Genomic DNA, 20,992 nt, shown 5'->3' with positions numbered 1-20,992 from the left:
GACCCGAATATAAGCCGAGCCCCCCTAATTTTGCCACAAAAAACTGGGAAAACTTATTGACTCGAGTATAAGCCTAGGGTAGGAAATGCAGCAGCTACCGGTGAATTTCAAAAATAAAAAAAGATACCAATAAAAGTAAAATTATATATATATATAATGCTCTGCACCGTTCATTATTGCCCCATAGATGTGCCATAGAAAGAAGTGACCCATATTGAATGCTCTGCACCGTTCATTATTGCCCCATAGATGTCCCATAGAAAGATGTGACCCATATTGAATGCTCTGCACCGTTCATTATTGCCCCATAGATGTGCCATAGAAAGATGTGGCCCATATTGAATGCTCTGCACCGTTCATTATTGCTCCATAGATGTCCCATAGATGTGCCATAGAAAGCTGTGCCCCATATAGAATGCTCTGCACCATTCATTATTGCCCCATAGATGCTCCATAGAAAGCTGTGCCCCATATAGATTGCTCTGCACCGTTCATTATTGCCCCATAGATGTGCCATAGATAGCTGTGCCATTGCTGCTGCTGCAATAATAAAAAAAAAAATGACATACTCACCTCTCTTGCTTGCAGCTCCTCAGCGTCCCGTCTCGGTGTCTCTCCGAACTGACTGTTCAAGCAGAGGGCGGCGCGTGCACACTAGTACGTCATCGCGCCCTCTGACCTGAACAGTCAGAGCCAGAGGACGGGAAGATGGAGCGGCACCCGGCGAATGTGGACAGGTGAATATGTAATACTTAACTGCTCCCGGCGTCCCGCTCCTTCTCCCGGACAGCTGGTCTCCGGGTGCCGCAGCCTCTTCCTCTATCAGCGGTCACCGTTACCGCTCATTAGAGAAATGAATATGCGGCTCCACCCCTATGGGAGTGGAGTCCATATTCATTTCTCTAATGAGCGGTCCCACGTGACCGCTGAACAGGGGAAGAGCTGCGGCACCTGAAGACCGTGAGACGGCAGGGACAGCGCCAGGAGCCCCGGAAGTAAGTATGCCTCAGACCTCTCTCCCCCTCACCCGCCGACCGTGACTCGAGTATAAGCCGAGAGGGGCACTTTCAGCCCAAAAATTTGGGCTGAAAATCTCGGCTTATACTCGAGTATATACAGTAAATATCCCCCTCTACTCCTCCTTGGTCAGGCCTAATCTGGAATACTGTGTCGAGATCTGGGCACCCCATTTAAAAAAAAAAAAAAAAAAAAGACATTGAAAAACTGGAGCAAGTCCAAAGAAGAGCTAGCAGGATGGTGAGCAGACTGCAAAGTATGTCATACGAGGAACAATTAAAGGACCGGAGAATGTTTAGCTTGCAAAAAAGAGGAGACTTAATAGCTTTCTACAAATATTTGAAGGGATGTCACACTGTAGAGGGATCAGCTTTATTCTCATTTGTACATGGAAACATGAAAATCAATGGCATGACACTGAAAAGGAAAAGATACAGATTATTTATTGGAAAAAAAACTTTTTGACGGGGAGGGGGATCAATAAGTGTAACAGGCTGCCATGAGAGGTGGCGAGTTCTCCTTCAACGGAAGTCGTCAAAAATAGGCAGGAGAGATGTCTGAGATGGTTTAGTGAAACCTGCATTAAGCAGGGATTTTGACACTATGACTAGTGACGAGCGAATAGACTCTTTAATCAAGAATTCTCGAGCATGCTCGGGGATCCTCCGAGTATTTTTTTAGTGCTCGGAGGTTTAGTTTTTCTTGCCGCAGCTGAATGATTTACATCTGTTAGCCAGCATAAGTACATGTGGGGATTCCCTAGCAACCAGGCAACCCCCACATGTACTTATGCTGGCTAACAGATGTAAATCATTCAGCTGTGGCAAGAAAAACTAAAACTCCGAGCACTAAAAAATACTCGGAGGACCCCTGGGCATGCTCGAGAAATCTCGAGTAACGAGTATATTCGCTCATCACTAACTATGACCCTTGAGGTCCCTTCCAAATCTAACATTCTATGATTCTATGAAAGTGAGTCTAGTGGAGATCGTAAACTAGAACCTCAGTTTCTGGACCTGCCCGGTTATCTCCACATTTTGAATTATGGAGTGTACCAGTCTCTCCAGAACAAATCTGATACAGAATGGAAAATATAATTTAGCAGGGACAAGATACCATCTAGACAGCACCTTTGGTTTTCCTTAAAGCACCACTCCAGCTTTTGTTTTCTTTTACCGATGGAGTGGTGCTCCTAATCTAAGGTCTATGCAGCTACTCTCATAGTTGCCTGCTGCGGTCTTTACCTTTCATCGCTACCACTCCAGTCGGTCTCCAGCAGTTTCTGATCTACTGTATCGCTCCAGTGCTTGCTGGAAAAAGCCAGAAGTCACTTTTTAATGCAAGTCTAAGAGAGCCTTGTTCTGGCTCTCAGACTTGCATTGAGAACTTGCGACCGTTAAGTCTGACTTTCAGCCATTCAAAGAGGGGGGATACAAGATATTGCTGTGCTACCGTAGCGGCACTGATAAAAGGCGAAGACCCCAGCAAGTAAGTATAAGGGTAAGTTCACATAGGGCGTTTTTGTTTTTTTTCTGCAGCAAAACCTGATCTTCTTGGCAGGAAAGAAGCTGCATCAAAAACGCAGGTTTAGGTGTGTTTTTGGTGCATTTTTTTTCTCTTTGTCCATGCTAATGTCCTTTAATTTTCAGCAGCAAATAATGATACCTGCGTTTTTGCTGCATTTTTTCAAGACCCATTCAAGTTAATGGGTGAAAAAAGCTGAAACAAACACAAGAACGCTGAAAGAAGTGATATGCTCTATGTTCAAAAAACACATTAAAGCACAAAATACTGATCATACAAAAAAACAATGTGTGTGCATGAGATTTCTGAAATCTCATAGACTTTGCTGGTACTGTAAAAAGCAGCTGAAAATTAGCATAAAAAAGGCAGCAAAAAAGACAGCAAAAACGCTCTGTGTGAACTTACCCTAAAGGTACTGTCACACTAGACGATATCGCTAGCGATCCGTGAAGTTGCAGCGTCCTCGCTAGCGATATCGTCCAGTGTGACAGGCAGCAGCGATCAGGCCCCTGCTGGGAGATCGCTGGTCGGGGAAGAAAGTCCAGAACTTTATTTCGTCGCTGGACTCCCCGTAGACATCGCTGAATCGGCGTGTGTGACACCGATTCAGCGATGTCTTCGCTGGTAACCAGGGTAAACATCGGGTAACTAAGCGCAGGGCCGCGCTTAGTAACCCGATGTTTACCCTGGTTACCAGCGTAAAAAAACAAACAGTACATACTTACATTCAGCTGTCTGTCCCTTGCCGTCTGGTTCCTGCACTGACTGCTGGCCGTAAAGTGAAAGCAGAGCACAGCCACAGCGGTGAGTCACCGCTGTGTGACTCACCGCTGCGCTGTGCTTTCACTTTCACTTTACGGCCAGCAGTCAGTGCAGGAACCAGACGGCAAGGGACAGACAGCTGAATGTAAGTATGTACTGTTTGTTTTTTTACGCTGGTAACCAGGGTAAACATCGGGTTACTAAGCGCGGCCCTGCGCTTAGTTACCCGATGTTTACCCTGGTTACCGGGGACCTCGGGATCGTTGGTCGCTGGAGAGCTGTCTGTGTGACAGCTCTCCAGCGACCAAACAGCGACGCTGCAGCGATCCGGATCGTTGTCGGTATCGCTGCAGCGTCGCTAAGTGTGACGGTACCTTAAGACTATGAGCAAGGACCAAAGATTAAAAGCACCACTCCAGAGCATAAAAAGAAAACACGCTGGAGTGGTACTTTAATGAGACTCATCACAAGGAATTGTGGCAGAACAGATCACCTCTGCACATTATGTAACAAAAACCTTCTCCTGAGACAATATTTGCAGATCTATGGAAATGGTAATCAGCTTTTCAAGGTCAGATATATTTTAGAAGTTGTCCAATTATTAAAAGCATTGGGTTAAGGGGCAGCACAGTGGCTTAGTGGTTAGTATTGCAGCCTTGCAGTTTCCTCTGGGTACTGTGGTTTCCTATCACATTCCAAAGGCATACTAATAGGGAAATTAGATTGTGAGCCTGAATGGGGACAGTGATCATTCTGATAAATGATAAACCGCTGCCGAATATAATAACGCTATATAAGCAAAGCATAATAAAATAAATAAAGGGAAATGGTTAGCAGGTTTTTGCTTTGTAATCAGAAAGTACCAGAATGTAGGAGACCCTGATTGAAGCAGTGTGTCACTTATTGGGCTTTGTTTTGCGGTTTCAATACAATCACAGTGTTTCATCAGTGGGAAATTATCCCTACAGGACAACTTGTCTCATGCATCCTAGTCCAAACACACCCCCACCACTGATTAATACAGTGTACACAAAGCTGCGTGGAGAGGTGGGGGAAACCTGTGTTGCCCATTCCCACTGCTTCCCTTTCTGCCCTAAAAAAAAAAAAAAAAAAAAAAATAAAGTGTCAAGGGTAGGGACTGGGGTCACTTACCACAGCTTATGTCACTGCTGTGTAGAAACTAGTGTTTATTGCCAAACGCTTTTTTTAGAATAAAAGTTTAAAAGTATTGTTGAGGAGTTCCAAGATGGCCACCGCTGGGATCAGAAACACTGAGGGAGCTTCACATCCAGGAGTCAATCCATGCCATCCACCCGTAAGGCTGTGTGCACACGTTCAGGATTTTTCGCGTTTTTTCGCTATAAAAACACGATAAAAACGCATAAAAAACGCATACATATGCATCTTATTAATTATAATGCATTCTGCAATTTTTGTGTACATGATCGCATTTTCCCGCTATTTAATGCATTGGGAAGCTCCGGAAAAAAAAACGCACAAAAAAACACGTAAAAAACGCGAAAAACACACATGCGGATTTCTTGTAGAAAATGTCCGGTTTTGTTCAGGAAATTTCTGCAATAAAACCGGACGTGTGCACATAGCCTATTAGTGCTTCATTAACCTTCCAACTTCTCCAGCCTGAGATTGCTTGCACAGCCTCTTCAATCTGCGGCCTACTACAGGGCCTGAGTCGTGGCCCCCCTGCCGGAAAAAGTTTCTCCTGTGGCTGGGGATGGTCCCTGCACTCCTTCCCCTCCATCCACCTGTGACAGATCTACAGCGGAGGCCCGGCTGAGAGGTGAGTGATCTTCTGGGAGCCTCCAGCACATAGCATCTAGAGAGGTATGTCACCATCATCCATCACTGGGGGGGGCCGCCCCGCTGTATCTGTGGTGAAGACCGGCAGTAAGATACCCCCGGGACCAGACCTCTCCCTACCCATCTGCTGTCTTACCTGCTGCTTGTTGCACCCAGAGAGGGAGAGCGGGAAGGTTGCTGATCGGGTTCTGTCTTCTGTGTGAATGCCAGGAGCTGTGTTTCCACTCCTCTTGTGCAGTTATACAAAAGGGGAACTCCCCATCTGCTGCAGAATCATTGAGCAGCCCAGGGCCTTGGAAGGACACTGCAGGAGATGTCCACTACTGTAGCCTGAGCAGTGCTGTTGCCTCTCCCCAATAGTGGCCAGAGGAGCTTGTTAAGAAACACCAATACCTGTCACTGAGTGAGGGGTTTTGAGAGGATCAAGACACTGGTCTATTATCTCTGGCATTGGTTACCTTTGGTGGGGGCAGCTACTGGGACAGAACTTTCTTGACCCCCCACACACACCCCCTCCTCCCCAAGAGGACACACACAAAGCAGGAGATTACTCCAAAAACCACTTGATCCCCGATTTACTTTTTCATCCAACATATCAGTTAAGATGGAGCTCTGCTGCCATCTACTGCTCATAACTAAAATAACGCACTGATACGGGCCGCAATATACTACCACTCCGGATACCACTGCTGAGCAGCACTCAGTGCTTTTTTATACACAGACGCCTCTCTTAAGGGCTCATCTTCTAAACTGCTATGGATACCAGCCCAACTGGGTAATCTTTTCAACCTGTTTACCTTTATGATCTTCTGAGTGGTCCGAATCCCTTAAACCATCTTGGATCTCTTCAGGACCATTTCTCCATGATGTCCTACCTAAACTACTTAGTTATGTAGGTTTTTGTACTTAAATCTCGACTGAGACATCTGCCCTCTCCTTACAAGTGCATTTCTATTTTCTATTCCTCTCCATCTACATGGAATAATTTGTAAATCCCAGTAGCTCCAAGACTACTAAAACCAGGGCACAGGCAGCCAAATCTTATCCTGAATTACCAAATTCTATCTCTGTCATGTCTAAAGAATCCCTACAAACCATTGCTGACTATCACAAAGCATCTTATGCCAAAAATAGATGCAAGACTTATTTCGTTTCAATCCTCATTGGACTCTATCACATCTCAGTTGTCCGACCATTCCACCAATATTTTGGCAGCAGAACAGCGGATCAGTGATTTGGAGGACACTGTACAGTCCTGTGCTGCTCAAATTAAAGATAAGGGCCATGTCATAGAACAACTCCAAACAAATTCCATGATCTGGAAAACCAGAGCCGCCGAAAAAATCTCCGCGTCATTGGTGTTCCCGAGTCAGTAAAGGATCTTCACCACTTCACTTCCTCCTGGCTCTCAAGAGCACTTATTTTGCCTGACCGACCTGGCTCTATTATAGTCGAACGAGCACACAGACTTGGACCTCCAACTCCAGAATCCAGTGCCCACCCTCGCCCTGTTATTTTTAAGTTACTTAATTTTCAGGTCAAAATGCTAATGTTTTGGGCATTTCGGGTTATGTCTGCTCTGAAATATGAGGGACACTTCTTATGTTTCAAGATTATTCTGCCGTGCCTTTGCCCCAGTTTGAAAACCTCTGCATGACAGAGGCTCCCGTTTTGCTCTTCTCTACCCAGCACGTCTGAGGGTGGAACTCCGAGGAAAGACTTTTTTGTTGACGCTAATGAAGCCATGGAGGGGGTGAAGCGCTCCTCCCGAGCCTCTTTTCCGGCCACTTGATTACAATTTCATGGTTTTTGGAATTTTTTCTAGTTGATAGCCATGTTACATCTCTGTTTAGATACACTTGTATGACTAATCTTTCAATTTCTACTTAACCCCTTAATGACCGCCAATACGCCTTTTAACTGACCTGAGATATAAGAGAATAGCCTCCCCATACAGGTGACAATCCAGTAGCTGTCGGCTGTACACTATAGCTGACAACTTGCTGCATCAGCCACGATCAGTGCTTGCACCGTCCATATCTGTTTAACCCCTTAGATGCTGCTGTGAATAGTGACTACAACATTATGAATGGTTAACAGAGTGTGGGGGTTTCCTATTTAACCAAATTGGTGCCCTCAGATCTTGATTTTGTGGTCCTGATGTTTGCCATGGCAATTCATGACCAAATAGCGGCCTTAGAGTCTGACTGCTGTTGTAATCTGTTCAGAAGTTAGCGGCATTTAGGTGGTAAAAATGCACATCTTCATTCCTATCATGCCACTTTGCATTAATTCCTGTAAAGCACCTGAAGAGTTAATAAACTACCTGACAGCAGTTTTCAATATGTCTGGGGGTGCTGTTTTTAAAATGGTATCACGTTTGGGGGTTTCCCAATATATGAGACCCCTAAAGTCACTTCAAACATGGATAAGTCCCTAAAAAAATAAATTTTGAAAATTTCCTTGAAAAAATAAAAAATTGCTCCTACATTTTTAATTCTCCTAAAATGCAAACAAAATAAAATAACATTTTACAAATGGTGCTGATGTAAAGCAAACATGTGGGAAATGTTATTTATTAATGGATTGCTGTGGTAAGGCCATCTGGATTTAAGGGATAATCATTCAAGATTTGAAAATTGCTAATTTTTTAACATTTTTCTCAAATATTTGATATTTTTTATAAATAAACACAAAACATATTGACCTAAATTTACCATTATCATAAAGTATAATGTGTCACGAAAAAACAAACTCAAAATCACTGGGATTTGTTGAAGCATTGCAGAGTTATCACCACATAAAGTGACACTGGTCAGATTTCAAAAATTTGGCTCTGTCACTAAGGGGTTAATGCACGTTGTTTGTTATTTTTTACTGCATTATGATTATGGGAGGTCTTCGTTGAGATACTGTTACATAATGTTTATTGTAGTTTATTGCTTGTGGGTTTGTTGGGGGGGGGGTGGGCTCTTCCTCCCTAGGCACAATTTTTTTTTTCTGGGTGTTAGGGTTGGGCTTGCTGGGACAGACCTTTGCCCAGTAGTTTCTTCTTGGATATGGCCTCAATGTGGCATAGGCTAATATGGCTTACTAATACTGTAGCTCCTCACATTAATGTTGACTCTCAAATTGTTATCTTGGAACGTGGCTGGGCTCAATACTCCGGTGACACGCAGGAAAGTTTTAGCCCATGTTACCTGTATATGCCCACACATTGTGTTTTAACTATTTGGCCGGCGGCTACCCGTAAGAGTATTCTGCATCTGTGGGCACAGGACGCAACCCCTTCAGTAAATGTAATTTCTTCGAAGGTATCATATTTGTTTAAAATGGATTGGATTGAGTCCATACTTCATAAAGAAAGTCATACGGAACGTTTTTTCCTCATATGGTCCTCCTTTATTGATCTGCAGCCATTATCAGTTTGTCGAGCATTACATGGTTGCTTTCGATTCACAGATTGGTATATGAGAGAGCTTATATCTGGTAACACACCTATTAGGCTTACCTAATTAAACCTGCAGGGTTTCAAACGTGCCTGGGAGGGGGGGAGGGGGGGGGGAGGGGGGGGAGTTGGGGGTCAGGATTGATTGTTATACTGAATAGCCCCATCTTTTGAATTTTTCAAGCTACGCTTTCTGGATATTGTTATGCCCCTCTGTCTTTATATGCTACGTATGTTCTGTCCAGCCATATAATTGCTGTCTAGAAAGTTTAGTCATTTTATTATGTCTCCGTTATTACAGACATTGTATTTTTGTGTGTATTAATCCTTCCTATATTTCATATTGTAAGGTAACAGCACCACCTGCTGGCCGTTTAATCCATAGATTCTAGTTTAATTTGCAATGTCTTGTGGGAAGTTCCTAGGGCATTGTGGGATTGTTTCTGTTGCATTATGGTCTTATTATGACACTGTGAAGGGAACAGCAGCCATTATTCCTCCATGTTTCTTAGGAGAAACTACACCATTCGTGTTCATGCTCCTTAAACAGCCTGCTCTAAGCATAGTTGGTAAGCACTATCTAGGTGTTATAATCCTGTGTTTATCAATACGTTTGTTGTACTAAGTAGGTAATCATCAGTTGTATAATACCGCATGTTACCTGTGTATTGCAGACTATTTGTGTTTCATGCTCTGTGCAGTTACATATTCTGAAATGCTCCTGTTATTGCATCCTACAGTTTCACCCTTTCTTGTTACATCTACAATCAATAAAAGGTCACAATTTTACAGCCTCTTTTATTAAGACAGGGGGTTTTGCTACGTCTCATTGCACACCCTGCTAACGTGTATGAGGACAGAATAATGTATGTTACTGATTCTTATCTTGTTTGGAGACGGTTATAAATAAATATATAAAATATATATATATATATATACTAGATGGCAGCCCGATTCTAAAGAATCGGGAGTCTAGAATCCATATATACTTTATTTATTCAAATGTAAGAATAATACAATTAATAAATAATAGTAAGAAAGAACAAAAATAATAGGCAGTATATGGAGAAAACACCAAACAAAAGTTCAAAATTGGTGTGAAAATGTCACTGAACCACTTCACAACTAAATATATATAGTTTTGGTAAATGGTATTATCATTTTTGTGACGAAATTCGGCAGGAGCTTGAAGAGTAACGTCACTGGGCCCGCCTCCACGCAGTAGAAACTTGCTGTGAGGTAAAAATTCAAAAATCACACCAAAATGGCGGGCGGAGTGTGTCACAGTACGGCACGTTTCTGATTGGTCGCTCGCAGCAGGCGGCAACCAATCAGACACTGGACACTGTTGACGTCACTTATCTCCGGACATTAGCTCCGGACATTAGCTCCGGACAGGAAGTTGGCACAAATTGCAGGAAGTAGTATTCTAGGCAATTATATATATATATATATATATATATATATATATATATATATATATATATATATATATATTTTTTTTTTTTGTGCCATAAAATCAACTTCCTGGTATTGTCATAGGCATCCTTTAATTAAACAAATTTAGCCCGAATTGATTAAGTCAGGGAGGAGGTCTGTTAAGCTATATGTAGAATTATTGGGCAATAGACTAAGATCAGTGTTTAATGAAAAGATAGTTTGGTAATTAGTAGAGTTGAGCAAATACGGTCTGAATCTGTTGCTGAATCTGAATTTGCCATTTCCGTGCCATATTGGTACCCTATTTGTGCCGAATTTATGTTTGACGTCCGATTCTGAACATATTTGGTCATTTCTACTCCCATTGCCTCTAATGTTGTTTGGCGAATATTGCAAATACGATATTCGCCGCCACTCGTAATTGGAACCGAATTTTTAAAAATTCGCTCAACTCTAGTAATTAGTCACCACAGACAGCTATGGTTTAGGAATAGCAGTAATGGTAGTCTGTAGCATTTCATCAGGGAAGGAGCCCACCAAAGCGGCATGGTAAATATATTAAAGGGACAATAACATTTGGATAAAAGGACAAAATATAGTATAGTGCGGAACAAATTACCAGCATTTAGGACAAGAGAGATGGTGGTTTTGGATGTCTTCTGTTTGATACTATTTACCAACCATTTTGAGGGCTTGTTAGAACAAAAAGTAATATGACATTCTGTACAATTATCTTCCAACCAAGTGACCCAATATCTCCATTCTCAATGCCATAAATTCAGTATAAGTGAAAAAAAAATGTTGCAAAAATGCGTAATACCGATTTTTTTTTTTTCTAAAAGATTTTTTTTTTTGTAGTCTTTTGCTGTATTAAAACCCCTCTCTCAAAACTGCTTTATGTGCTATACAAAGTACAAGACATCAGAGGAAGTACTCTCATGAAAATTTAAAATTTATATTGCTTACTAAACTGAAGAAAAAAAATTCTCCAGAATATGTTAGAATCACGCTGCCAGGGAAAAATAAATAAAGATATTGGGAAATTATCTATCCACATACACAGATTTAATCTTAGTGAGATAAATGTCAGCTAGAGTCCAATCAATCCTAGAAAAAGAGTATACCTCTGGAAATAATTAGAAAATGAAATATATATTCCCTAGCATCGGTGTTTAAACAACAGAAAAGGTCATATAAACCTCCAGTTAACTCAGAGGCGTGAGAATGCTGTTTCATCGCAAAGAGTGAATGTAGAGTCTAGAGATGGTATAGGGACAAAATGGAAATCTAAAAGTATGAAGTAATCTTGATCACCCGGTGGACCATTTCGTATTAGAAAGTTTATAAGTTGTGTCCTTTACCAGAGAGACTTCAGGATTCCACCATGGTAATTTTAGGCTACGTCCCCATGGTCAGTTTCAGGCAACGCTTTGGACGCAGCACATATCCGCTCCATTGTAAGCGCTGCCGGCTTTTGAATGCAGGTGATTCCGCATGTGTTCATTGAACCATGCAGAATCACCACGCCCTATACATTGCACTGGTGATATTTATCTTGCGGAGACCGAGTCTCCGCAATATAATTAGACATGCTGCGGTTTGGAAAGATGTGCCACATATTAGTCTCCGCAGGGAACCCGGAGGCGTCCGTGTTCGTATAGTGAAGATGGGATTTCCTGAAATCCCATCCACTATGCTATCGCATCTGGCAGCTGCGGGTTCGATGCTGCGGATGTACCTTAGGGTATGTTACCATGGGTCAGTAAACACTGCGGTATGGACGCTGCATACATCCAGTGTCCAATCTGCAGTGGCCTGATGTTACAGCATAGCGGATGGAATTCAAGAAATCCTATCTCCACTGTGTATTCAGAGAATCCCCCGGCATCCCTGTGTAAACGTACATGCAACTCGTCTTTAAAGACCACAGCATGTCCATTTACGTTGCGGAGATGCTCCGTCTCTGCAGGGTAAACTACTAATTTACTATCATTAGCTGCAGTAAAAAACGCATTATCTTTGTAGTCACAAGTGCGGGAACGCGGCTTACTACGCATGTCTAGTAATTGACATAATAGCGTACCTTGTTTCAGCCGGAAGTTCGCGTACACTGCAGTTCTTGTGATCAATCAGCTAACCGTGAGAACTGCAGTGCAAGCTATCTCCTCCAGTCATCAGCTTCCAGCTCCGCTGAGCTGGACTCGTCGTGGGACAGTATGCATACCATCTCGGGGGACAGGTAAGGATATTGTTGCTTTTTTTAATTTTAATTCTCTTACAGGAGATCGAGGGCTTCGGTGGAATTAGGCCATGCAGTAAGTACGGTATAATTGAGAATATTTTTTTCCTTCCCAGAAGCCAACTTACAATTAGATTTATTTCAAGTGACAAAAAAACGCATGTAAAAATGCAGGTGACCTGCCAGTGACCTTAGATGCAGATTTAGTGCAGATTTCACCTGTGTAAAATCCTGAGCAAATACTCAGCCAAGCCGGATTGTACAACGGCACGATCCGTGACGCTCCAGCGTCGCACCATTATCGCTCCAGCGTCGTAGACTGCGGTCACACTTCGCAATGCACGGCGCTGGAGCGATAATTTCATGACGTATTTGCGATGTAGAATCAGCACAGGAGGTGGAGAATATCGTCCACACCTTTGTTACACGATGCGATCATGCCGCCACAGCGGGACACTTGACGACGAAATAAAGTTTCAAACGATCTGCTACGACGTACGATTCTCAGCGGGGTCCCTGATCACAGTAGCGTGTCAGACACAGCGAGATCGTAAGTATATTGCTGGAACGTCACGGATCGTGCCGTTGTAGCGACCAAAGTGCCACTGTGTGACGGTACCCTTAGAGAAAATAGTGAAGAGTTGAATGTCTACTTTCCAATTGATAGAATTCTTCACTGTATGAAGCATGGTCCAGATGAGAAGGGAAGTTAATCAGAAGTGGTTAAAGACAGAAAGGATGACCTTCTCCCTGTTCACCCAATGCAGAAGATGTGAGGGGTGGGAATTAGAGGGTTACTTTCTAGATAGTTGCTTCAGGGCTATCAGATAGTGATGCACCTTCCGATTCTTCCTCTGAGCTCACCAATGGGAAGAGCCATTCTGCCCGAAGAACTGTGCTTCTCGGAGTGCAGAGTCTATCACTCTTGTTTCACGGGGGCATGGCGGAGATCACCATATTCTCAAGTTCATTGACTTAGATCAGCTTGTTCCAAGGAAAAAAAGATGGTGCTGGCAGAGAGGGGTAGCACTGTGCTCACTAGGAATTCCAGAGCACAGAGCTGCATTCCTCCCCTTGCCCTTTGCCTTTGAAAAATAAGCAGTCATCCAATCAACTTCTGCCACTTTGCAAGATTTCGACATTTTCATTCAGGTATCTATTAACATCCAAAAGGAAATTAAGAGCTGCACCATCCTACTAATAGAGGAAGATTTGCTAAAGTCTATCTTTGGCATAGTTATTCCTTTAACATGCTCAGGTAGGGGTTGCCAGTTATAGTATTCTCTGGAAAAATATAAGAAAACAAACCTTTGCATCTGCTTGTTGCACAGAAACGGTTTATTTTGTCCGAGTCCCTCTTGCGCTCAATAAGGGCACATGGTTTTCCTAACCCCAAATTCTAATGCTGTGCTAAGGTTAGTTTCACACTAGCATTTTGATGAGCTGCGGACTTCCTCAGTGAAGCCCCGCCCACTGCTTGCGTACCTATATTTAACATTAGGTACGCAGGTTGTGTGGATGTATGCGGATGCCTCCGCATGCGTCGTTTTGACGATGCGGAGGAAAAAAGAAATTGCAACCAGCTACGTCCTATGCGGGTCGCCGCATCGTCAAAACGACGCATGCGGAGGCATCCACATACATCCGCAAGACCTGCGTACCTAATGTTAAATATAGGTACGCAGGCTGCATGCAGAAGTAGGCAGAGCTATCGGTGGAGGTGTGGCCGTGGGCGGGGCTTCACAGAGGAAGTCCGCAGCCCTCCGCAGCTCGTCAAAACGCTAGTGTGAAACTAGCTTAAATGATCAACCATTTAATACTTGCCTGACAGTGAATTCGACCGCTTCCAATTGGCCCTACAAGTCACTGCAAAAGTCACAGCGTATCAATTTATCTGCTTTAAACAGAAGGTGCCGTGATTTAAATTTTTCTATTACACAGGTCTGTGACTAAAAAGCGGTTTGATTATTTTCACCTAATTTCCATGTATTTTGGTGTGCTGAAAACCAAAAAAAATTGAAAAAAAATCCTGGACGTCAGGATTTGCCAAAAAATGTAAAATTCTCCTCAAATTTAGTATATTTTTCTCATTGTTTGGTATTTTCTGTGTCTATGGGACAGTCGAGACCGACAAAATCACTGGACCAAGAAAAATTGGCAGCCGAGGGTGCTCACAGTTGGTGAAAAAAATGTCCTCCAAGAAACTTTGGTTCCTCCCCATAAAGTTCTTCTACCACCTCTCCACATAAATTTGTGATTGATGAAGCAATTCGTAAAATCACTTCCAAAAGATGAAGAATTCTTTAAATACTTGGTCACCAAGTTTCCAGGCCTCTTGGAGGCAAAATTGAAGGAAGGTGTGTTCATCAGACCAGACATTAGAAGGCTTATAGCTGATCAAGAGTTTATCAATACCATGACGCATCCTCAAAAAGGGTGGTTTGCATTTTAAGAGGTCGTAGAGAAATTTTTAGGCAATAACAAAGACCCTGACCACAAAAAAATCGTCGGACGAATGCTGAAAGCATTTCAAGCTTTAGGTTGCCTGATGAGTTTGAAAGTGCATTTCCTCCATTCCCATTCCCATTGGGCAGCACGGTGGCTTAGTGGTTAGCACAGCAGCCTTGCAGCGCTGGAGTCCTGGGTTCTAATCCCACCTTGGACAACATCTGCAAAGAGTTTGTATGTTCTCTCCGTGTTTGCGTGGGTTTCCTCCGGGCACTCCGGTTTCCTCCCACATTCCAAAGACATACTGATAGGGAATTTAGATTGTGAGCCCCATCGGGGACAGCGATGATAATGTGTGCAAACTGTAAAGCGCTGCGTAATATGTTAGCGCTATATAAAAAGAAAGATTATTATTATTATTATTATTTCCCACCTTGACAACTTTGGGAGCTGTGAGTGAAGAGCAAGGTAAACGATTCCACCAGGACATTAAAGAGATGGAAAGAAGATACCAGGGAAGATGGAGCAGTACAATGATGGCAGACTACTGTTGGACGCTTCAGAGAGATATTCCAGATGCTACTCACAAGCGTAAATGTACTAAGAGAAGCCTCATGGGGAAAAAGAATCGATTTTAGTGTGTGTTAGTGCGCTCATTGCAGTTGAAAAATGATTTTCATGAAACATTTGTAATAAAAAATAAATTTTATGAGTATTTTCATTTATTTTGAGGTATTGTCTTATTTAACACTAGATGGTAGCCCGATTCTAACGCATTGGGTATTCTAGAATACCTATTACATTGCACAGCCCACCTAGTACACTGCACAGCCCACGCAGTATATAGCACAGCCTACGGAGTATATAACAGCCCACACACGCAGTGTATAACACAGCCCACACACGCAGTGTATAACACAGCCCACGTAGTGTATAACACAGCCCACGTAGTGTATAACACAGCCCACGTAGTGTATAACACAGCCCACGTAGTGTATAACACAGCCCACGTAGTGTATAACACAGCCCACGTAGTGTATAACACAGCCCACGTAGTGTATAACACAGCCCACGTAGTGTATAACACAGCCCACGTAGTGTATAGCACAGCCCACGTAGTATATTGCACAGCCCACGTAGTATATTGCACAGCCCACGTAGTGTATAACACTGCCCACGTAGTGTATAACACAGCCCACGTAGTGTATAACACAGCCCACGTAGCGTATAACACTGCCCACGTAGCGTATAACACTGCCCACGTAGCGTATAACACTGCCCACGTAGCGTATAACACAGCCCACGTAGCGTATAACACAGCCCACGTAGCGTATAACACAGCCCACGTAGCGTATAACACTGCCCACGTAGCGTATAACACAGCCCACGTAGCGTATAACACAGCCCACGTAGCGTATAACACAGCCCACGTAGCGTATAACACAGCCCACGTAGCGTATAACACAGCCCACGTAGCGTATAACACTGCCCACGTAGCGTATAACACTGCCCACGTAGCGTATAACACAGCCCACGTAGCATATAGCACAGCCCACGAAGTATATTGCACAGCCACGTAGTATATTGCAGCCATGTAGTATATTGCACAGCCACGTAGTATATTGCACAGCCACATCGTATATTGCACAGCCCTCGTAGTATATTGCACAGCCACATCGTATATTGCACAGCCCTCGTAGTATATTGCACAGCCCTCGTAGTATATAGTACAGCCACGTAGTATATAGCACAGCCCATGGAGTATATAACCGCCCAAGTAGTATATAACAGCCCACGTAGTGTACAACACAGGCCACATAGTGAATAACACAGGCCACGTAGTGTATAAAACAGGCCACGTAGTGTATAACAGGCCACACAGTATATGGCACAGCCACGTAGTATATTGCACAGCCCACGTAGTATAGTGCACAGCCATGTGGGCATCATATCCCTGTTAAAAAAAATAAAAATAAAATAAAAAATAGTTATATACTCACCTTCCGTTGGCCCCCAGATCCAGGCGAAGTGTTTACTGAAGCTCCTCGCGCGCTCCAGTCCCAAGAGTGCATTGAAATCTCGCAAGATGATGACAGACCGCTACATCATCATCTTGCGAGATCGCAATGCATGGAGCGGTCACCTGAGCATCGCGAGGAGTGGGAAAGGCCTTTTATTATTTTTAACATTAGATCATTTTACTATTGATGCTGCATAGACAGCATCAATAGTAAAATGTTGGTCACACAGGGTTAATAGCAGCGTTAACGGATTGCGTTATACCGCGGTCTGTTAACGCTGCCATTAACCCTGTGTGAGCGCTGACTGGAGGGGAGTATGGAGCGGGCACTGACTGCGGGGAGTAAGGAGCGGCCATTTTGCCGCCAGACTGTGTCAGTCACTGATTGGTCGTGGCTGTTTTGCCTCGACCAATCAGCGACTAGGGATTTCCGTTACAAAGACGGAAGTGACCATTAGACAATTATATAGTAGATCGTTACTTAAATTGTCAGAAAACATGATGTCCTATGACAAAACGGAGGTAATTTTCGGATTCAGCGCACTTAAAACAAAGATTACGTGGAATAACCAAAACGGGTCTTGAAAATTTTTTTTTGCAGACCTGTTATTGATTATATCTATTTTTATTACAAAATTAAATGAACTACTTTAATATTTTTTATTAACTTTTGCTTTAGCCACTGTAGGCTGCCATTTTCATTGGTAGAGGTTTAAGTGTCTGAGCACGACACTAGCACACCTCACTTATGGCAGCCATGGGCACAAGTCCCTGCGTTCGGGTACCGACCGCATCTCTGGCATTGAGGCCACTCCTCCTGCCTCTTAGATGTCACTTGGGCTGTTCAAGTCACTGCTGTGGGAGGCGATCGCAGCCATTTTGTTGTAGACCGCAGTGCATGCTGTGGGCTTAATTTTCCACGGTCATCGCACACACTGCTCAGTGCATGCAATGACAGAAGCTGCCAGAGAGCGACGGTCCGGGGTAAGTATCTGCAGCGGGGAGCAGTGATCGCAGCCTGTAAATAATATTACAGTACAGGTCTGCCATCACAGCAGACTTGTTCAGAGCACAGCAGGGAGATCATTACACTGTTGTGCCCTGAACATGATGCAGCACTTCGGGAGAAAGGAGGGAAGGTAAGTACTAGTGATTTTTTTTCTTCTAAGCATTGTATAGATGGAGGGCCATGTGAACCAGGCTGAATGGGGGTCCATATATTCCAGGCTAGAGGAGTCATACATCATTTTCCTGGGTGAGAGAGCGTGCATGTGTATTTTCCCGTGTGAGAGCACGCATGTGTATTTTCCCGTGTGAGAGCACGCATGTGTATTTTCCCGTGTGAGAACGTGCATGTGTATTTTCCCGTGTGAGAGCGTGCATGTGTATTTTCCCGTGTGAGAGCGCGCATGTGTATTTTCCCGTGTGAGAGCGCATGTGTATTTTGCTGTGAGAGTACGCATGAGTATTTTGCTGTGAGAGCGTGCATGTGTATTTTGCCGTGAGAGCGTGCATGTGTAGTTTGCTGTGTGAGAGCGTGCATGTGTATTTCCCTGTGAGAGCGTGCATGTGTATTTCCCTGTGAGAGAGCGTTAATGTGTATTTCTCTAGTCACCTTCCACGACAGCGGTACCGGAGGAGGTCTCCCCGCCCTAATGAGGGACAGGAACACAGAGGTTAAATACCCTCCCCTTCCTGTTACCTCCAGTGTTTTTCCTGTCCCCTATGGGGCATGAAGAGATCCTGTAGTGCTGCCGTGGCCAGCGACTGGAGCACACAGTTCAGCTTACCATTAGCCGGGCAGCTGGTGTCGGGGGCGATGCTCTCCTCCTGGTATAGCTGCTTCCGTCTCCATGCTATGCCTGGACTCGGGGCTCCTATTTCCGCCCTTCCTGCGCTCCCTTGTGGGGTAAAGCAGGGTGGTGATGTGCAGCAGGGGTCCCCTCGCGGCTCCCCGACTTCCACCTCTCCTCATGTTGCTGGATTCCGACTTCCGGTTTGTTCCCTGTGCGTTCCACGCTGGATCTCCGCTGTTACACCGGAGTCAGTGGCCACAGGGGGCGTTCTCACCTGGAATCCCCCCCCCTTCCTGTGACGTGGGAGAGGAGGAGCACGCGGTGTAAGACGCCGGACCTTGGTTATTTATCCCTGGTTAGGGTTCACCACCAGGTAAGATCCACTGTGTCTGGACTGTGGACTGACCATGGACAGTGACCGAACCCCCCTCTCTGTGTCTGCGGAGCCCGGCATCCTCCCTCCTTAGTTTCCTTCTCTCTTTCCAGGGAGACAAGGCCTCTGCCCCAAGGACAAATCTTCCAGAAAAACGGAAGAACACAAGTGTGGCGTATGTACAACAAAGCTCCCTGTATCATACAAGAAGCTTTGTCAACCCTGCACGGGCGAGGTGTTACACACCGAACAAACGTTCCTCCTTGAAAGCATCAAAAAATAGTGCAGTCCTCAGTATTTGCCCTCTCCCAGACCCTGTTACAACAGCCTCCTCCTTTAAAAAAGAGGAAAATATCTGTGGTAGAGTCTGACTCAGACTCCGGTGAAATCCGTTCTTCTGATTCGGAAGATGTGTGGGAGAATGAGGGCTCCAATTTCTAAAACAAGGAAGGTAAGAAATATTTTTCCTCTGAGGACATACGAGAGTTAATTAGAATGGTCAGGGGGACAATGGGTGTTGAGGAGGAGGTTAAGCAATCTGTGCAGGATGAGATGTTTAGGGGCTTAAAACCCAAAAAACTAAAAGGGTTCCCGATCCAGGAAAATGTGCAGAACCTCATTCTACATGAATGGGAGTCCCCTGAAAAAGTGCTTAGTGTCCCATCTGAGTTAAAAAACCGCTTCCCTCTAGATGGAGACACCTCTCTGTGGGACACACCAAAGTTGGATGTCCAGGTGTCCAGAGTGACAAAAAAGTCAGCACTGCCATTTGAAGACTCATCCCAACTTACGGATCCCATGGATCGAAAAAATGGAGAGTCTCCTTAGACGATCTTGGGACACATCCACGAACCTCATTAAGACGAACATAGCATCTACATGCGTAGCTAGATCTTTGTTTTGCTGCCTCCGTACTCTAGAGGATCACCTTACCCAGGGAACATCGAGAGAGGTGATTCTAGATTCCCTTCCCCAAAAAGCTATGTGGTTTCTTGCCGACACCTCGGCGGAATTTGTCAGAGTGGCATCCAAAGCCGCGGTGATTTCTAACTCGGCCAGGAGAGCTCTGTGGCTGAAGTCCTGGAGTGGCAACATTACATCCAAAGCAAAACTTTGTACCATTCAGTTTCAGGGTAGATACCTGTTTGGTCAAACCCTGGATTACATTTTATACAAAGCCACAGACAAAAAGAAAGCGCTCCCAAAGCAGAGGATTCCAAAAAAATAGTTTTTTTCGTCCCTCAAGAGATCAGACCTCTCAAAGGGATTTCAAACGCAAGGGCAAAACAGGCCGCTGGAGCTACCCAAAAGGGGGAAATGGAAGGAATATCCTTGTTCCCCAAACCCAGCAGACCCCAGATAAACAGTGACTATTCCTTCGGGGTCGAGGGTCGCCTCTCAAACTTTATCAGCCAGTGGCGTTCCATCTCTTCAAACCCGTGGGTACTCCGCACCATTCAAGACAGTCTAAGATTGGAGTTCGAGAGTCCTCCCCCTTATCACCTAAGGGTTACCCATTTACAAAGTCTCCATCCACAGGATGCATTCTGCTCGGGCCTTCAGGATTTACTCCAGATGGGAGTAATCAACCCAGTTCCTCAACAGGATATGGGCAGAGGTCATTATTCTCGCCTATTTCTAATCAGAAAAGCTCCAGGGAAACAGGATAATTATCAATCTGAAACCCTTAAATCGGGTGATTACATACAGAAGATTCAAATTGGAAACAATAAGATCTGCTATTCCCCTGATAGGTCAGAACTGGTCAGAACTGGGCGATGGCTACAGTGGATTTAAGGGATGCATATTATCACGTCCCCATCCATCAGAAATTCAGGAAATTCCTAAGATTTGCTATTTTCCAGGACCGGAGGATCACACATTATCAGGTCAATGCCCTCCCATTCGGAATCTCATCAGCACCTCGTGTGTTCACAACGATCATGGCGGAGGCAGTGATTTTCATACAGCTTCAAGGGATTTGCATTATACCATATCTAGACGACCTGCCCATTGTCGCTCCATCAACCTCCCGTTTAAGCACGGATGTGGTGAAGACCCTAGAAATCCTAGAATCCCTGGGATGGATACCAAACCGGGAAAA

General features: G+C 44.3%; 1 protein-coding gene across 8 annotated transcripts in view; it reads right to left on the bottom strand.

Moving 5' to 3' along the window:
• Positions 1-20,992, bottom strand: part of LOC138680452 (scaffold attachment factor B2-like) — a 702,355-nt gene that overhangs the window by 118,778 nt on the left and 562,585 nt on the right. The gene's annotated exons all lie outside the window — the stretch shown is intronic.

This window comes from Ranitomeya imitator, chromosome 1, assembly GCF_032444005.1.
Source record: "Ranitomeya imitator isolate aRanImi1 chromosome 1, aRanImi1.pri, whole genome shotgun sequence".
NCBI classification, from domain to species: domain Eukaryota; kingdom Metazoa; phylum Chordata; class Amphibia; order Anura; family Dendrobatidae; genus Ranitomeya; species Ranitomeya imitator.
This window is presented reverse-complemented; position numbering and strand designations above follow the sequence as displayed.